We start from the raw sequence: 17,522 nt of genomic DNA, 5'->3' as shown, positions 1-17,522 counted from the left end.
GGGAGCAGAGGCAGAGATGGGAGGAGGCCAGGAGAGAAAGTGGAGAGGGGGAAGCAGGGCTGAGGGAGGAGGGTCACTGCAGCAGGCTAGGAGCTACAGCTCTGCAATCCTCATATTCCAGAGGAGGATGCAGGAGGGTCAGAAGTTTAGTGTCATCCTTGGCTACTTATTGATTTCCAGGAACATAAAACCCTGCATCAAAAATAAAATTATCATCATCATCATCATCATCATCATCATCAAACGTTAAGAAGAAACATGGTGGGGTGGGCTTGTCCCCTGTCTCTTAGTTACAACTTCCCTGATGCTAAGCAACACTTCCTTCCAGAGGGGGTGACACACTTTTAGTCTCAGCACTCTGGAGGTAGAGGCAGGCAGGCCTTTCTGAGTTGCGTCTAGCATGATCTATAGAGTGGGTTCCAGCAAAGCCAGAGTTACATAGTGAGACCCTGTTTCAAAACAAAACAAAACAAAATAAAACAAAAGGGGGGTGGGGGCTGGAGCGATGGTTCAGAGGTTAAGAGCTGGCTACTCTTCCTGAGTTCAATTCCCAGCAAACACATGTTGGCTCACAACCATCTGTAATGTGATCTGGTGCCCTCTTCTGGCCTGAAGGGATACATGCTGGCAGAAGACTGTATACATAATAAATAAATCTTTTAAAAAAAGAAAGAAAGAAAGAAAGAAAGAAAGAAAGAAAGAAAGAAAAGAAACAGTTACCACACCAATCACTCCTCTGTAACAGGTCTTCCTCTGTCCCACCAGCTCCCAAATAACCATAGGGAGACTTCTTAATTGTGAAAGCTTAGCCTTAGCTTAGTGTCAGGACCCAAGTGTAATATTTCAGAAATATGCTCTGCCCAGCTACAAATTCTAGGAGCTCAGAACTTCTATTGTATTTTAGATGTCAGCTGATTACCTCTGGATGGCCTGGCCTTGATGGGGAATGGCTCCTATTTTATATAACAGAAGACCTAGGCCTAGGCAAGTCTACACCCACCCTGCAGGCTAGTGAGACTTGCTGATATGGGGTGTCCGAGGGCTTGAGTACCTGCTGCTTAGGGGTGTCTCTAGGATTAAAGGAAATACTTCCAACCAACCCTATATACATGACAACAGATGTCTTCTGCCATTGCCCCCACTTTTGGATGGTTACTTAAGAGGATGACGCTTGAGTAAACCGTGGTCTCCAGTACTGATGGGGAGCCCTCCTGTGACGACCAGATGTCTCTGTCTGTCTTTAACGCCCTTGGGTAGCTAGGCCTTCCCTCATCCACACTCCCACACTAAGGGTCGGACCCGGGGCTGATCACAGCCCCAAAGACATCAGTCTGAAATAGATGGCCTCTGCAGCATGGGACTGACACAGACCAGATCCTGGCAGCTTAGGCTTGTCCTACTAACTCTAATGCTTTGTCTCATGACTTTTTACCTTTCTTTCATTCTGTATGTCTGACTCCCTCCGTGTCTCATTGGTGTTCCCCTTTTCTTCTTCCCAGAGGCCTCTATGTCCCCAAAGTTCCACCTATTCTCCCTGCCTAGCTGTTGGCTGTTTAGCTTTTTATTAAACCAATCACAGTAACATCTTTACACTGTGTAATCAAATGTCTGCAACACTTCCCATCCAGACATCGCACTTCCATAGGAGCACCTGAAGAAAATATCAAACAGCAGTGCCTTACACTCAGGCTGGCACCAAAGAGGGAGCTGACATGCTCACTCTGGTAGGGGGTTCCCTTAGGGAAGTCAGGGGCTTAAACAAAAGTCGCCACTTTGTTCCTGTCACAGGCCAAGTAGGGACTCGCCCTGTATTAACTTGCCCCACAGTTTACTCTTTGGAGCTTGGCAACACTGTTTCCTGTGATGCCTTGGAGGGTGAAAACTGACAGAAACTAAAGGGAATCCAACACTTTTAGAGGTGAAAGGTCACTGGAGAGGTCACCCCAGCTTCACTCATTTTGTCTTCTTTCCACAGAGTCTCACAGGGAAGCCCTGGCTGGCCGCTGTCACACAAAACATACAGCTCTTGATTAAAAGGGAATAGCAGATTGTTTATTGCGAGTCAAATTTCACTGACCGTTGTTTCGGGATATTCAATCACACTATGGATTTTGAGTTTGAGTCTGCATTAATTAAATAAACCAACCTTGGCCCAAGGGGGTGGAGCCAGCTACTAGTTGAGCAGAATTAGTCATAGAGTAGGGAGGAGCCGGGAATATGGATAGAGAGGTGTAGAGTGGAGAGTAGGGTGGAACTTTGAGTTTTGTGCTTCTTTTCTTTTTCATTGGGGACAAGTGGAGAGACCTGTCTCTTGTTGGGTCTTTGGCCAAAAAAGAAGGTCAGCTGGTTCCTTCTCAGCCTCTCTGATGAGCAGGTTTTCACCCACATCTGACTTCCTAGACTTTGTTGGTAAATAGAATGATAGAGACTTAGTTTAAACCGACACAGCACAGCTGCAGCAGAGCTGGGACAGAGGACTGGGATTTCCTCTAGACCTCGGCCTGAGTGACTTCGGGGCGCTGACTTTGGGGCTGTGGGCCCACGGGTGGTAATTAAAATATCAGTAGAATCATGTGCAGTCACTAAGCCAACAGAAAAAGATAAGACCTTGGGTTTAGGTCTCCCCAAATCCACATTCCCAACAAAAGCAGTTTCATGCAGTTTTCATAGCAGCAGAACAAAGAAAGACATAAATCAAGATACTCTTCAAATACACAGAAACATGACAGCAATGGTTACAGCAAGATAGGGGCGTTCCCGTCTACAGGCATCAGATGCTATTTGGTGACATTCTTAGCTTTTGGGTTAGTGGAAGTCAGTGGTCACTAACCTAATAGATTCCAAATGTTTTTTATCTATAAATCATTGATATTAGTTCCCACACAGAGGTGGACAAGAAATAGCCCCTTAGGACTCTGAGGCTAGCCCAAGGTAAGATAATTAGTTTATAAACCTGCATCACCCCAAACTCCCACACATCACTGTTGTTTTAATCAATCAGTCTTTGCTGACACCACTTCCTTGCAGAGATTCTTGTTGACACCTGGAGGTCTGTGAAGATCAGGCTAGCCTCTGTCTCCCAAATTGTAGATTAAAGGGACTAAAGGCTACCATGCTCAGCTTGTTTTCTTTTGTTAAAATAGGACTTCATGGGGACTGGAGAGATGGCTCAGAGGTTAAGAGCACTGGCTGCTCTTCCGGAGGATCTGAGTTCAATTCCCAGCAACCACATGGTGGCTCACAACCATCTGTAGTGGGACTTTATGCCCCCTCCTGGCATGCAAGCATACATGCAGTCAGAGCACTCATAACTCTCTCTCTCTCTCTCTCTCTCTGTGTGTGTGTGTGTGTGTGTGTGTGTGTGTATAAAATTTAAAAAGGGGTCTCATATATCCTAGGCTTGCCCTAACTGGCTGTGTCTCCTGATCCTCCAGCCTCTGGCTTCCATGTGCTGGGATAACAAGAGTGTACACCCTACCCTGCCCCTGTAGTGACAGAATACACTGGATTGGTGACGGGTGAGCACACACTCTCCCAATTGAACTCTTCCACCCTTTCTTTTTGCTTGTTTAATTTTTGGTCTTTGGTTTCAGGGCTTCACTCTGTAGCTTTGGATCCTGTCCTGGAACTCACTCTGTAGACTAGGCTGGCCTCAAACTCACAGAGATCCGCCTGTCTCTGTCTCCCAAGTGCTGGGACTAAAGGCGTGTGCCACCCCCGCCCGGCGGAGCTCTTCCCTTTTTAAACTGGTGATCCTCTGTTCCCTCTCGCTGTGCTGGGATTACATGCTTGTGTCACCCCGGAGCTTGTCAATTTTATCTGCTGACTATGGCTCCAGCCTGCCCACTGGGTCCCTCTGCCTCTGTGGCCTGCCCATCTGAACCATTTGGCTCTCCTCTGACTTAGACTGGTGGGAGAAACTGCAGCTGTCTTCTCCAATGTCCATGGAGTGGCTATGGAGAGAGATTTAGCATCTGGGTTAGAACTGAGTCTTGGTTTGTAGCCAAGGCTAGCACAGAACTAAAGTCCTCTGCCTCCACCTCTGGGATTTCAGGCTAGTGCCCATCCCCCATCAGTGTATCATTTCATTGCCCAGTCCTGCCCCTGACACCCTGGAGAAGTTTAAAATGCAGTCCAATTATACCATTCCCTGCCTAAACCCAGTCAATGTCATTCCATTGACTTGAGTTCAAGTCCCAGGCCCTTAACCTGGTCCCCGAGGCCCTGAGAGGGTGGCCCCAGCTCTCCAGCCCCATTGCTTGTCACTCAATGGACTCCATTTCAGTGCTGCCCTGCGTCCATCTGCAGACAGCCCTGGGGCTTACTGAGTCCTGACCTGAAGCTCCTGCCTCTGGGTCTCCCATAGTTAGCTCCACTTCATACTCAGATCTCAGGGAAGGTTTGAAACCTTCCTTTTAGGCTCAAATCTCCTCTTCAGCACCTCACTCCAAAGTGCAGCTTCCTGTGGAGCGCTGGCATGGTCACACCTCTGCATTTGTAGGTGACTGTCCCTATAGGACATTTGGTTGGTGTCTGTCCCTATAGGACATAAGATCCCTGAGAATCAGGGCCCTGGGTGCAGGTGCTCAGCTTTGCCCTCTCCTGAGCCAAGCCTAGCCTGTTTGCACAAGTGTTTGCATGCCAGGGGCTAGGGCTGGGGGACCTAGATATCCCAGGTCAGATGGGATGGACAGGACAGGGGCCACCATTCTCCCTCCATGCCTCTTAGATATAGAGTGGCTTTCCCAAAGCATTGGGTGTACACTTCCCCTGCTCTGTGTTTTGAGGTGACTGTTTATGTTCCTCACAAATTCAAACGATCAATCATCAAGGAACAACTTCCTACACCCTGTTTGTGCTGTTTGATCAAGAATGCCCCATTAAAGCTGACATGGACTCAACTTGACTGGCCGTGCTTTGTCGACACTCATGGGAGGCCTATTTAGGATAATAAAGAAATACCAGGATCATCATTTTCCTTATTTTTCCACAAACTGTACATATAGTTCCATTGTAGCCACAGTTGATAAATCAGGATAATCAAATGCATTAATCTCCTTCAGTTTGTAAAATAGTTCACACCATGTGTCTTCCGTGCTCTTCCAGCTCCCAAGACAGGTGTCAGAAACTGGAGAGGCTTTGGTAGCTGTAGGTGTTGGAAAATTGGAAAGGCTACTCCAGATTGTTAAAAGAATCATCCTTATATTTCTGTTGCTCCAGAACCACTTCTGTTATAAAAATCTGTATTAGTCAGGATTCTCTAGAAGAACAGAAACGATTTAATGAATATTTATCTGTCCGTCTATCTATCTACCTATCTATCTATGGTATATTAGAATGACTTATTTATTCTCTGTGGTCCAGCTAATCCAACAATGGCTGCCTGTGAACAGAAAGTCCATGAATCCAGTAGTTTTCAGGCTATGAGTCCTCAGCCAGTTTTCAGTATATGCTGCAATCCTGAAGAAGTCGGCTCTAATTCCAGTGAAGCAATGGACCTGTTAGCAAGAGCAGGAGCAGCAGGCTTGCAGAGCAAGCTTCCTTCTTCCACTTACTTGTACAGGCTGCCAGCAGAAGGCACAGCTCAGATCAGAGGTGGTTTCTCCAGCCTCAAGATCTGGGTTAAAGGTTGTTGTCTTCCTACCTCAAAGTTGTGGGTCAGAAGTTGATTTTCCCACTTCAACTTAATAATTAAAAAAAACCCTCAAACGGAGCAAAACCCCTTTGTTTTGGGATTTTAGTTAATTCTGGATGTACTCAAGTTGACAGCCAAGAATGGGCACCACAGATTGTTTTAGCGTTTTGGAAACCTCCCTGGGTCCAAGCTTTGCAGCTTCCTTTGGTTTTCATGGCTCTGCTTCTCACAGGTGGAAAAGGATGATAAGTTCCACCAGGCGGAAATTTTGATGAGGGCGGTCAGCCTGAGATTTGAGACCCTTGGAGTAGTGTAGACAGGAGCGTGTGGGACAGCTCAGCCAGCCATGGTCCCCTTTAGCCTTATCCTAGTGGGATAAGAACCCATGCTGTTTTTCTTTTTTTCCATCAGGTTTAACTATGGCCCCAGACTCTGATGCTTCTCTTTCATATTTAAAAGATGACACCCTGGGGGGCTGGAGTAAGAGGAGAGATGGGGACGGAGACATCACCGGTGGCAGGGACTCTCTTGTTGTCCAGGGTGTCACGGTCTGTTACAAGTTACCATTTAATTTCTTGTTCAGCAGCAATTAAAAAACCAATACATGGCTCAAACGCAAAGATGAGGACACAAGGTGTCTTCTTCCTGGAGTGAGGCTGTGATCCACTGTGCACAGTGATCCATGAAATGAAATCTTTTGTATTTTAATTTCATGCTATTTGCAAATTTTCATTTCAGCACAGTCTATTTCAGTCATCAGTCCCTGTCCTGTTCCAGCTCTGGCTTCATTGGCTTCATTGACTAAACAGCCCTGTGCCCTCAGCCTCTGTGTGTCACACTCCAGATGTCTAGGAGAGGGAGAGGGAGCTGTTGGAGCACTTTTGAAAACATATTTTAAATTTTACTTTTATTAGATGTATTTTTTATGTAAGTATGCAGGTACACCAGGCAATGGATCCCCTGGAACTGGCGTCACAGATGGTTGTGATGCACCTTGTGGTGATGGGAACTGAACCCTGTACTGGGTTTTCACTCTGCCTGTGACCTTGCGCTCTGCCTGACACTTGTAGCCGGCTCCGAGCTGCCTCCGGGCACCAGGGCTCCCGCGTGCCACCTGCGTGTGGGGCCCACTCAGTGCTCTCCGCTCTCATCCTGTTCTCCTTCTAACAAAAATCGTTCCTTGTACTTTAAATTCTCTTTTGAAATAACAGGTTATTAAGCCAGAGCAACATTCCAAGACCTGCTTTGGCGCCACACCTGCGACACCTGCTGGTCAAATATCGTCATTACAGTCTGAAATCACCCTGCAAACCTGCCATTCATCCATACCTGTGTTTAATTAAGACCCTAGGACACCTAGGACGATGTCCCCGAGGAGCTTACCCGAGGCAAATTATTAAATTTTACACTTTAAATTGAGAATTAATTAATTAATTAATTAATTATTAATTTTTATGCTTTGTAAGATCCTTCCACTCCAGTCACGGATAATTACACCATTTGGAGTGTGGCTCTCTCCTCTAAATCCAAGCATGGTGTTAAAAACACTTCAGAGTTCCTGTCTCATATCAAAAGAACCACCTGCTGTGGGTCAGAAGAAAACCAAAAATCTAGGGGCTATTGTTGTCAAAACCCTGTTATCTCCCCAAAATTCTATTTCTCCCCATACTTTTCATCTCTTGGTACCTTTCTTTGGATAAATATCTACCTAAAATTTAAACTTCCCGTTTGTATATTAATAAGGTTTCAGTTTTACATGGTGAACAATAAACTCTCCTAGCAGCAATCTCTGAAGTCTCCAGAAGGAAGATGGGGCCCACAACAATAATTCTACCCGTTTATCACGATGCCATCCAGCGGATAAACACCACTCACAGATCAGCTTGGACTCCAAACTGCTCAAGACAATTCCACATTGTCTTACAACATTCTAGCCAGAACTTCAGATTAGAACTTCATTAATAAGCCTTACCCACTACTCAGAGATTGGCTACAATGTTACAGCTAGTCCTCTTGAGACTTAACCATTGCTATAGTTTTTACAGGATCCGGTAGAAATACTGTCACCCTCCAGACAACAGGAAGCAATTCTAAGAAAATGATGCTTCCTCCCAACAGATTTTTTGTTTGTTTGTTTGTTTGTTTGTTTGTTTTTCGAGACAGGGTTTCTCTGTGTAGCTTTGGAGCCTATCCTGGCACTCGCTCTGGAGACCAGGCTGGCCTCGAACTCACAGAGATCCGCCTGCCTCTGCCTCCTGAGTGCTGAGACTAAAGGCGTGCCTCACCAATGCCCGGCCACAGATTTTGTTTTCTTAGGGTTATGTATAATTGTCATCTGATAGGGGTTGCTTATAAGTTGTAATAGGGTTGGGGGTGGAACAATTAAGTTTAAGACTCAAGAATCTCTTTTGAAAAAAAAAGGGAACTAGATAAGATAGGATATTAAGGTATCTTCTTTGTAAATTATTATAGCAACTATTAGTTTTAGACAATTTATATTGATATAGATTCTTGTATGTTGATACATATGTAAAATTATTTTATATTCCTAATATATTTTGTATATTGATACAAATTAAGGATATTTTTGTCATATTGCACTATACATTTCTACCTCTGATCAAGATATATACATGCTACAATTTTGACATCATTGTCCTCATGCTACACATCTGCTTAAAGACTGTTTATGTTTATACTGTGAAACCTTATTCTTTAAACTATATAGTTATTAAAATTACAGATTATAGTCACCCATGTTTGTCATAACTAGTTGTGTTAGTTAGATTCAATAATTTAGAGTCCTGTTGACATGAAACACGACTGCTCGTGGCAGCACCAATCCATTCCTGAGAGGATGTTTGGCACCAAAGACGCTCTATATGGAGCTTGTTTTCTTCTTGGCAAAATTGGCCTATTGGGCAAAGAACTGCCCTGGCCTTGCCTGCTGACAGTAAGCACACTGTCCAATCTGGACAAGCAGGATACAAGGAAAAGTGACTGCTGAAATTTGCCAAGACAAGATAGGACAGTCTTCCGAATTTTCCTGCTTCCGAAAATTGTCTGTCAGATATTCTAGGCCTATAGCCAAAGCTGGTTGCCCCAACATTGCAGAGAGACTTTGGGTGACTGTCCATGTAGTCAGCTGTTTCTGTCATTTCTTTCATCTTTTGGGAGTCACTTGCTTGTACTTCCTGCTTACTCAGGTAATATTACTTTCCTTCTCAGATATTTGATGGGATTGAAGACTAGACAGTCACAGTTAGATCCTCTCATAGCTTAGCTAAGACGTCTTAAGTACAAGACTTAGACCCTTCAGGATGGGACAGCTATCTGAATAATCTCTGTTATTTGCCAATTACCTATGGCCTGGATATTTAGTATGTGTTTCTTGCTTGACATAGTTCTTGTAGGTTGTGTTTCTGTTACTACCCTTTCTTTCTCCTGGACGACACTTTATAATTGTTCTTATTGTATACAGTTTTGTATTATGTTTAGAACCTTCTTACTTAGACAAAAGAGAGGGAGTGTAGTGGACATCCACTCTGCCATGACCTTGGGCTGTCAGGCCTGATTGAGGCAGTGCTTCTTGTCTGTGTGTGACCTCTGATAAGGAGAGGGGCTGGGGATTGTGCTCTTGGGTGGTGAGGACCAGGTCAGGAGTGAAGCAGTGTGTGATCCATTCCTAGCTTTCCAAGGACTCTGCAACTGGATTTACCATTTACAGTATTCCCGAGTACATTTCCCCCTTTTCAGATCTTCATAAATCCTTGATACCCCTTAAAAACAGACACACATGCATTTCTGACTGCAGAACCTGGATGCTCTGCGACAGCAACAAGTGCTCTTTACCTCAGAGCAATCTCCCCAGCCTCTGTTGGAGCTTTTAAATAAGGAAACCACAAGCCTGGCTCAGAGCAAGATGGCTGACAAGATGGCTGACAAGATGGATGGCCACAGAAACTGGATGCAAAGGAAGAGACAGAGTTAGTGCAGAGCTCAAGTGAGACATGCTGGGCACTGATGGGGTGAGGCCTGAGGAGACAGAGAAGGGCTGGGCAGGAGGTGACAGAAGCAAGCAGAGATCCTAATGCAGTGGGGTCCTCCTGTTTGAGGGCGCTGTCTACACATCTCAGGGACATATCTGCAGAGCCCTGCAGGGCATCCACATTCCACACTGAATACTGTGATGGTTGAATGAGAATGGCCACACAGGATCAGAGGTTCAGACGGATTCAGCTCCAGTTAATGGAACTGTTTGGGGAGGATCAGGAGGTGTGGCCTTGTTGGAGGAGGTGTGTCCCTGGAGCTGGGAATTGAGCTTTTAAAAGATTCACACTATTCCCAGGTCTCTGACTTGCTTGTGGATAGAGAAGTGAGATCTAAGCTGTGTCTGTCACCACTCCTTTCCTCTGCCATCATGGACTCAAACCCTCTAAAAGTTAAGACCAAGTTAAACGTTTCTTTTTATAAGTTTCTGGGGTCACAGTGTCTTATCACAGCCATAGAAAAGTGACTAAAGTCAGGTGTGGTGACAAAAACCTTTGATCCCAGCACTTGGAGGCAGAGGCAGGTGGATCTCTGTGAGTTCAAGGCCAGCCTGGTATTAACAGTGAGTTTCAGGACAGCCAAAGCTGTGGAGACAGTTCTTGTCTCAGAAACACAGGAGAGACCCACAGGTCAGAACATTCCATGTTCTCCTCACTCTTTCTCTTCCTTCTTCTCTTCAGAACTCAACCCTGGATCTTCTAGAAGAAAAGTCACTCTGGGAACACAATGGCAACAACACTAGGGTTGGGATACAGGAGAGAGACGCTTTTCTTTTCTTTTTTTCTTTTTTTTTTTGTTTTTTTGTTTTTTTGTTTGTTTGTTTTTCGAGACAGGGTTTCTCTGTGTAGCTCTGGAGTCTATCCTGGCACTCGCTCTGGAGACCAGACTGGCTCAGAGACACCGGGACAAACCGCGCTGTGTCCGAAGCACAGGGTCAGACAAAGTCTTAGTCCCAGGCGGTGAGGTCCGGGGTGGGGACGCCCAGCGCGGGGATCCCCTGTCACCAGTTTCACTTCTCCAGCTCCTGACCTGTGTCAGCTCCTTCTGCCCGGACACTGATGACGACAGCTGAGCGGTGCTCACCCAATTGGGTGTCGGGATCCCGGGAAACCAATCAGCGTCCGCGGGCACCGAGTATAAAGTCCGCAGACCGCGGAACCCGGACACTCAGATCCGAGATGGGTGCAGTTGCCCCGCGCACGCTGCTCCTGCTGCTGGCGGCCGCCCTGGCCCCGACCCAGACCCGCGCGGGTGAGAGCGGGGTCGGGAGGGAAACAGGCTCTGCGGGGAGGGCGGGGGCGGCACCGGGGAAGCCGCGTCCCCGCATCGCCCAGCCGGACCCTCCCGCCCCGTCCCCACCCGCGTCCCGAGCCCCGCGCCCTGCTCCCCTCCCGGCCCGCGCGCCCGCCCGGGGTCCCGGGAGGAGGGTCGGGGTCTCACCGCGCGCCGCCCCCAGGCTCGCACTCGCTGCGGTATTTCCACACCGCCGTGTCCCGGCCCGGCCTCGGGGAGCCCCGGTACATCTCTGTCGGCTACGTGGACCACACGGAGTTCGTGCGCTTCGACAGCGACGCCGAGAATCCGAGATACGAGCCGCGGGCGCCGTGGGTGCAGCGGGAGGGGCCGGAGTATTGGGAGGAGGAGACGCGGAGAGCCAAGGGCAACGCGCAGAATGACCGAGTGAGCCTCAGGAACCTGCTCGGCTACTACAACCAGAGCGAGGGCGGTGAGTGACCCCGGGTCGGAGGTCACGACCTTCACGTCCCTACGCACGGGCCGGGTCGCCCCGGGTCCCAAGTCCGAGGTCCGGGAGGGGGAGAGCGGGGACCGGACCCGGTTTCCCTTTCGGTTTAGAGGGTGCGGGTGGGCGGGGCCGCGGGTGGGCGGGGCCTCGGAGCGGGACAGGTGACTAATCAGGTGGGCGGGGCTGACGGCGGGCCCCCCCCCCAGGCTCTCACACCATCCAGAGGATGTACGGCTGTCACGTGGGGTCGGACGGGCGCCTCCTCCGCGGGTACAGTCAGATCGCCTACGATGGCAACGATTACATCGCCCTGAACGAGGACCTGAGGACGTGGACGGCGGCGGACACGGCGGCGCAGATCACCCAGCGCAAGTGGGAGCAGGCTGGTTTTGCAGACAGATACAGGGCCTACCTGGAGGGCACGTGCGTGGAGTGGCTCGGCAGATACCTGGAGCACGGGAAGGACCAGCTGCTGCGCACAGGTGCAGGGGCCGCGGGCATCTCCTCCCTCTGCCCTCGGGCTGGGCTCAGTCCTGAGGAAGAAGAGACCCTCAGCTGGGGTCACGCCCCTGTCTCTGAGGGGACACAGTGTCCCCGGGGCTCCTGATCCAGCCTGGCAGGGGCTGCACTCATCTCCCAGGACTCAGCCTTCTCCCTGAACGGTTCCAGATCTGTCTCAGGAGGGCGGGAGAGAAGATGCCCACATCCCCAGCAGTGGCTCCTCAGTCTGCAGCCCCCTGTCAGCCATGGCCTCTGCCAGGCCGGGTTCTCTGTCCACACCCGGTGACTGAGTGTGTCAGCCTTACACACCAGGACCGGAAGTCTCCTGTACCTGATGGAGACGTGGATGCCCCGACCCTAGGGTGGTTCCCAGGTTTCTAGAACTTTCCTCAGAATACAATTTCCCAGATTCCTGTGCGTGAGGTTTGCATCCCTCCCTCACCCCAATTCTATCTCTTCCTAGAATGGTCACGTGACACTTTTGGGGTGCTCTGAAAAACACTCGAAATTATAGGATTTTTTTCCTTTTTATCTTTTTCTTTTTTTGAGTTGTCATTTTCTTCTTCCCTGGGCGACTGCTAGTCTGGATAATCACAGAAGTCAGTGTTCCCTTTAAAGGAAAGAGTCCCATGAGCTTAGACTGTTTTCTGCCAGAATTAACCATCCAAACCCCCACTGCTCTTCCTCTGCTGGAACAAGTTGCAGTGTTGCTCCTAGTGAATTAGGAGTTGAACTTTCTTGACTGATAAGTAAAACCCACACACCCCTGTGAGCACCGATTTCCCAGTGAGTGCTGCACTGGGCTCCACAGCTATTTCCAGGGATCCTGGGTGACAACACCTTGTATCTTGGCCCCCAGAGGCTGGGGTTAGGGAGTCATTTTCTCTGGCTGAGTGTCAGAGGTTCACACCATTCCTGCTGCTCACTTTGGTGAGGGCTGTTCACTTGGACAGACAGTTATGCTGGTCAGCAAGATGGCCACAGTGGTTGGGCCTCAATGGTGGCAGCAGTAGTTGGTGACACCCTTCATGTACGCCGTTCCTCTTAATTTCTTACTTTGATATGCATTTAATCATGTTTATAAATAAATTATTTTTCATTCCTTGTTCAATACTTTTACCACCTAACTTATGCTATAGAACATCACATAGGGAAGACCATGTGACCTGCAGGTTCCTGAGATTCCCTCTTAGCTTCTGGGTCCCCCTGGAAAATGTGCCGATCAGTGATGAGGGGACCAGCGCCCCCTGCAGGTCACTAATGTGATTACAATCAGAAGTGTTCAGATACATAGTTCAGTGTCATCACTGATTTAACTTTGTCTTTGCAGATTTCATTTTACCTTGTTCTTGTGGGATTTCTTAAATCTTCCACACAGATCCCCCAAAGGCACATGTGACCCATCATCCTGGACCTAAAGGTGATGTCACCCTGAGGTGCTGGGCCATGGGCTTCTACCCTGCTGTCATTGCCCTGACCTGGCAGAGGGAGGAGGAAGAACAGACTCAGGACATGGAGCTGGTGGAGACCAGACCTTCTGGGGATGGAACCTTCCAGAAGTGGGCATCTCTGGTGGTGCCTTCTGGGGAGGAGCAGAAATACACATGCCATGTGTACCATGAGGGGCTGCCTGAGCCCCTCACCCTGAGATGGGGTAAGGAGGGAGGGGTGCAGAGCTGGGGTCAGGGAAAGCTGGAGCCTTCTGCAGAGCCTGAGCAGGGTCAGGGCTGAGAGATGGGGTCATGACCCTCACCTTCCCTTCCTGTCCTTCCCTTCCCAGAGCCTCCTCCTCAGTCCACTGTCTTCATCATGGCAGTCATTGCTGCTCTGGTTCTCATTGGAGCTGTGATCATTGGAGCTGTGGTGTTTTTTGTGAGGAAGAGGAGAAACTCAGGTAGGAAAGGGCAGGGTCTGAGTTCTCTCTCAGCCATTTTAGAAGTGTTCTCTGCCTCATGGAAACACACATACACCCCATTGCTCCTGTCTCTAACCTGGGTCTGCTGTTGGTTCTGGGAAATTCCTAGGGTTGGCTCCTCCCTGGTCTCTCACAGCTTTTCTTCTCACAGGTGGAAAAGGAGGGAACTATGCTCCAGCTCCAGGTAAGTGTGGGGAGCAGGATTGTCCCTGAGGCCTGTGGGGTGAAGCTAGAGTAATTTGGGATCTGGAAATCCATAATATCACCTGCAGCAAAATCTTCTAGGGGCCATGTTTTTATCTTCCTATGAAAGTATATATTTTATCCCCAGGCAGGGACAGTTCCCAGAGCTCAGATGTGTCTCTCTCAGATTGTAAAGGTGACACTCTGGGACCTGATTTGGGGTGGGGGGGCAAAGTGGAATTGATTTGGTTTCAGGGACACCCAGAATCACCTGTGAGTGAGTGGTGGGTTGTTGGGATGTTGTCTTCACAAGATTGCTCATGACTCTTGTTCTGTAGCTTGAAGATAGCTGCCTTGCATGGACGGAGTGGCAGACAATGTGTTCAGCCCTCTCCTGTGACATCCACGGTTGACTCTCTGCAGCTGTGTCTGATGTTCCCTATGATTCTATGGGCTCAATGTGAAGAATTGGGAGCCCAGCACAGCCCAGCCCTGCACACCAGGACCCTGTCCCTGCACTGCCTGTGTTCCCTTCCATGGCCAACCCTTCCTGTTCCAGTAGACAGGAGGGGACATCTTCATCCTGTCACCTCCGTGCTACCTTGAGCTGCACCCCTGACTTCCCCACTGAAAATAAGGATCTCAATTTGAACTTGATTGTTCTCACCCTTGATCTGACAGGTTGATTATCTGTTAAATAAATTATTGAGATACTTATGAGTTTGTGGAGGAAATAAGTGATAGCATGTAGAACTTTCCAGAATCTGTGTTCATTGTTCTGTGTCCATCTTGGGATAGGATGGGATTGTAGGAGCTAAGTGAGACAGGGCTGTGTCCAGGTGGAGCTCAGTCCATTGTTGGCTGTGACATGGTCACTCCTCAGCTCTGTCACCTCCAGGCTCTGTTCTCTTCATCACTTCGAACCACATGCTGAGATCCGTGGTCACAGATACACAGGGATGGCCAGTACAATGAATGTCCTGTCCCCAGAATTGTGAGCAGCCAAGGCTGCTGTGACAGGTCAGCCTGGGCTCTGACCTGGCTGTAGGTCTTTACGCCATATTCCCTGTTTATTGTTGACTTTTCAGTTTGTATGGAGGACTAGGCCTTTTTTTGTTCCTGAGAGTGGAGCCTTATCCCTTGGGCTCCCTGAGTGACAGCATTAAAATCTGTTTTTTCATCCTTGTCCCCTCAAGGCCCCTGCACTCAGGAGACTGTAGGATGAGAACATGAACTTCAGTCTCCTGAGCTCCTGCCTCCTTTCAGGCCCCTCCCTGGAGGTTCTCTCCTTTCCCATCTTTTGAATCTAACCCGGGTTGTAGGATGGCAGAGAGGAGGGATCCACAGAGTCTCATCTCAGATCTGTCCTGTTGGATCTGTATTTTGCCCAAGGTTCCCTCTTCCTCCCTGGCTCTGGTAATCCTGGTGCTGCCTCCAGTAGTGACTCCAGGATTTAAAGGCTGAGTCTACTTCGGATTTGTGTTTATTTAAAAGACATGATCCAGGGACTGGAGATGGCTCAGGGGTTGGGAGCACTTGCTGCTCTTGCAGAGGCACCGGGCTCAGATATCACCACCCACATGGTGGCTCACAGACATCCCTAATTCCTTTTCCATGGCTTCCAATAACCCCCCAACACCGGAGAGATACCTGGTGCAAATACATACAGGGAAGAAAACACACAGATATAAAGTTAATTCTCTTAAAAATTGGTTTTTTGAACACCTGAGATGGAAATTACTTCATGCCCTGCTCCAGGTTCTGGCCCCTGTGTTTTCTCTTCTAGCCTAGTGACTTGAGTCAGGAGCTCCAGGAGCCTTAGCAGAGATGTCTGCTGACCAAGGAGGTGATCATCTCTGTCATGATGCAACCAACTTTGTCTTGTGAGGGATGATGACTTCCAGTGCCAGGAACTCTGAAAACATTCATTGATGAAAGAGTTAAAAAATAAGATCATGGACCACAGACAGAAAGGCAGGTGGGGAGAGGGAGGGAGGGCTTTGCTGAGGGGAAAGCTCAGGTGACCCTGAGCTCAGTGTGAGGGGACCTGGGGCTGCACTTGACACACCAGCACTTGGCCTGAGGTTGTTTTAACAAAGGGAGCTGCTGTAGATGAGGAAGGTGATGGTGTGAATTTCCCTCTAGACTGAAGGAGCATCCCTGCTGGAGCCAGGAGGAGGCTGAGGAGGCTCATGAAACACAGGAAGCTCCAGGTTCACAGAGCTGACACAATGTAGCACTTCCCTCTCAGGTTTAAACCAGCTGTGGTTCCTGAGGGAGAGGAGACTGTTGAGTGGAGCTGCTGGGAGCTGTGCAGGGGACTGCAGTGATGCAGCTGTGTGAGTGACATGCTCACTGGGGTGGGGTGTCAGTGGTTATCCCCGGACTCACCCGGGATCCTGTGAGTGACCAGTGAGCTCAGGGCTCACCAAGCTGGCCATGAATAGATGTTTTCCTTGGTCTGCTGTCACTGTCTCCATCAGCAGTGGAGGAAATCCACTCCTCAAGCAGGTGACATAGCTATGTGAAGTGTTATCTAAATTGTTCTATTATTAATAAGAACATGGGAGTCAGATATTGGGGTAAAAACCTGATAGTTTAAAAAAATAAATAAATAAAGGAGTAACAAAGAGCTGACCCTCTCTCTCCATGCCTCCCAGATCACAAAGGACCATGGATCTTTCTAAACCGCTCCCTACTCTTTTCTGTGCTTCTCTATCACAAAGTATCCTGGGTCCTCCAAAACCTCTATGGCTAATTCCAGTCACCTAGTTGTTGCCTCTGCCCCCTAATTCGAGGACAACATTATTAACAGTCTCGGGGTGTCACAGAGATACTTAGAGTTTGAGATACTCAGAGTGTGTGGAGGAAATAAATGACAATATGGAGAACTCCCCAGAATCTGTGTTCAAATCCTGGAACATTTCCCCTTTTGTCTAAATAAGAAGGAAAGTTTTTAACTCTGACACAGTAAAACTATATAATGAGACCAATTACCAGGTGGTGGTGCACGCCTTCAATCCCATCACTCAGGGAGACAGAGGCAGAGTGAGTTCCAGGACAAGCAGAGATACACAAAGAAACCCTGTCTCAAAAAAAAATTACAGGTATTGTCTAAATAAAAGGAAAGGTTTTAACTCTAACACAGTAAAAGCATATACAATAAAATCAATTATCAGGGCCTGGAAAGATGGCTCAGAGGTTAAGAGCACTGACTGCTCTTTCAGAGATCCTGATTTCAATTCCCAGCAACCACATGGCGGCTCACAACCATCCATTATGAGATCTAGTGCCCTCTTCTGCTGTGCAGATATACATGGAAGCAGAATGTTGTATACACAATAAGTAAATAAATAAATAAATTTTAATAAAACAATCAATTATCAGGTAAGAATTATATTCACAATGTCCAGTCCATTTGTATTTGTTAAATTTGGAGAATTGACTGTATTATCTATCCTGTCTTGATGAATCCAAAGTTTTATAGCAAACCA

General features: G+C 48.2%; 1 long non-coding RNA gene across 2 annotated transcripts; it reads left to right on the top strand.

Annotated features, from left to right (window-relative positions):
* The first annotated feature begins 10,791 nt into the window (after window positions 1-10,791).
* On the top strand, window positions 10,792-14,748 carry LOC103161512. Of its 2 annotated transcripts, none has more exons than XR_004771773.1 (7): window positions 10,792-10,936; window positions 11,142-11,411; window positions 11,636-11,911; window positions 13,309-13,584; window positions 13,711-13,824; window positions 13,997-14,029; window positions 14,177-14,359. It is a non-coding gene; the product is annotated as an H-2 class I histocompatibility antigen, Q10 alpha chain (long non-coding RNA). The 2 variants fall into 2 exon arrangements; XR_003479757.2 differs by lacking the exon at window positions 14,177-14,359 and adding an exon at window positions 14,367-14,748 and having other exon boundaries at window positions 10,793-10,936.
* The last annotated feature ends 2,774 nt before the right edge of the window (window positions 14,749-17,522 follow it).

This window comes from Cricetulus griseus (assembly GCF_003668045.3).
Source record: "Cricetulus griseus strain 17A/GY chromosome 1 unlocalized genomic scaffold, alternate assembly CriGri-PICRH-1.0 chr1_0, whole genome shotgun sequence".
Lineage (NCBI taxonomy): Eukaryota > Metazoa > Chordata > Mammalia > Rodentia > Cricetidae > Cricetulus > Cricetulus griseus.
The sequence above is the reverse complement of the archived record's forward strand: the minus strand, read 5'-3'. Positions and strand labels throughout refer to the sequence as shown.